Raw genomic sequence first — 2,511 nt, 5'->3', positions numbered from 1 at the left:
TGCTATCTAGTCTCTTGAGTCCTGAGATCCCATTTTCCTTTTTGGTTCTTCTGTGAACCCTTGCTGCAAGTTAATTTCCCTCTCTGTTTGAGATCTAGTTTATTCCAATTCATCTTCTGTTTTATTAATTGTTGCAATTTAATTTCCTTTGCTGAAATTCTGAATTTCCAATCCTCAAATCCCTCTTTCCATTCAAGCAATTTATATTTCTTGCACTTTAAGTTACCGTAATTTACATTTCTTGCACTTTAAGTTTCAGTCATTTAATTCCTTGTTCTTTAAGATTCAGCATCTTTTACTTTCCTGCTATTTAATTTACTGCAATTTTCCCCTCTCCCTTTATATTCCAAGTAATTTAGCTTCTGTTAATGTTAAAACACTCATCCAATATTTGATTCGCTTGACTAAATCAACCACTAAACTAAAATTGCTCAATCCTTCAATCCCTGTGGGATCGACCTCACTCCCGTGAGTTTTTATTACTTGATGCGACCCGGTACACTTGCCGATGAGTTTTGTGTTGGATCGTTTTCCACACATCACATACCAATTACTCAACATTTTTATTGAAAAAGTTATGAAAAAAAACTACCTCAGGTTGGGTTGCCTCCCAACAAGCGCTCTTTTATTGTCAATAGCTTGACATTTTCTGTTTTTACTTCAAGAAGGATTTAGGTTCTGAACCTCTTTTTCCTTGTCCCATTGTCCTCCTAGGTATAGCTTTGCTCTGTGACCATTCGCTGTGAATCGACTCTTTGTTGCTTCATCTAGCAATTCAATACTCCCATAAGGAAAGACCTTAGTTACCAAATATGGACCATTCCACTTAGACTTAAGCTTGCCAGGGAATATCTTGAGTCGTGAGTTGTACAAGAGTACTTGTTGTCCAGGTTTGAATTCTTTCTTCAAAATCTTCCTGTCATGCCACCTCTTGGCTTTTTCCTTGTATATCTTAGTATTTTCATAGGCTTCTAGCCTAAATTCATCCAGCTCATTTAGCTGCAACAACCTTTTCTCCCCTGCTGTTTTAGAATCAAGGTTTAGAAGTTTAGTAGCCCAAAAGGCTTTGTGTTCAAGCTCTATAGGGAGATGACAAGATTTTCCATATAATAGCTGAAAGGGGGACTTCCCAATGGGAGTTTTGAAAGCTGTCCTGTACGCCCAAAGTGCATTTTCCAACTTCCTAGCCCAATCCTTTCTTGTGCTACCTACTGTTTTCTCTAGGATTTTCTTCAATTCTCTGTTTGCTAATTCAGCCTGCCCATTAGTCTGAGGGTGATATGGTGTGGCCACTTTATGAATAACTCCATATTTATGAAGAAGTTTCTCCATTTGTTTGTTACAAAAGTGACCACCACCATCACTGATAAGACCCTTGGGTACTCCATATCTAGTGAAAATGTGCTTCTTGAGGAATTGAAGGGCAATTTGTGCATCACAGGTAGTTGTGGCTATGGCTTCTACCCACTTTGAAACATACTCCACTGCTACCAAGATATATCTGAAAGAATAGGAAGGGGGAAAGGGTCCCATGAAATCAATGCCCCATAGATCAAATAATTCTAATTCCAAAATGAAATTCTGCGGCATCTCATTCCTTCTTGTTAATCCTCCTGCTCTCTGGCATTCATTACATTGGTGGACAAACTCTCTGGCATCTTTGAAAATAGTTGGCCAATAGAAACCACTTTGCAATATCTTTACAGCTGTTCTTTCTGGACCAAAATGTCCACCATAAGATGAGCCATGGCAATGCCACAATATATCTCTTATTTCACTCTCAGGGACACATCTCCTAATTATTCCATCAGAACATCTTTTGAACAGATAAGGTTCATCCCACAAGAATTTCCTCGCTTCATTGATTAGCTTCTTCACTTGTTGCTTAGTGAATTCTTGAGGTATCTTCCTCCCCACTTTGTAGTTTGCTATATCAGCGAACCACGGTATTTGTTGGATCAGCAGAAGATGTTCATCTGGGAAGCTTTCATTCACAGGTTGTGAAGCTTCTTGAATTGTTTCTTGTGGCAACCTTGACAAATGGTCAGCAACTCGGTTCTCAGTACCTTTCCTATCCCTTACCTCAATGTCAAACTCCTGTAGAAGTAGTATACACCTGATAAGTCTTGGTTTAGCATCCTGCTTTGACATCAAATACTTGAGGGCAACATGGTCAGTATAAACCACAATTTTAGATCCTATCAAGTATGATCTAAACTTATCAAATGCATAAACTACAGCTAACAATTCCTTCTCTGTTGTGGTGTAATTTTTTTGAGCCTCATTCAACACCTTACTTGCATAATATATGACATGATGCAAGTTTCCCCTTTTTTGTCCAAGTACAGCACCAATTGCAATATCTCTTGCATCACACATGAGTTCAAAGGGTAATTCCCAATCCGGGGGTGTGATAATTGGTGCTGTTGCGAGTTTATGTTTTAAAGTTTCAAAAGCATGCTGGCAGTTTTCATCAAAAACAAAAGGATTATCAATCATTAATAGATTACT

The sequence above is a fragment of the Arachis duranensis genome, chromosome 4, assembly GCF_000817695.3.
Source record: "Arachis duranensis cultivar V14167 chromosome 4, aradu.V14167.gnm2.J7QH, whole genome shotgun sequence".
Taxonomy (NCBI): Eukaryota; Viridiplantae; Streptophyta; class Magnoliopsida; order Fabales; family Fabaceae; genus Arachis; species Arachis duranensis.
This window is presented reverse-complemented; position numbering follows the sequence as displayed.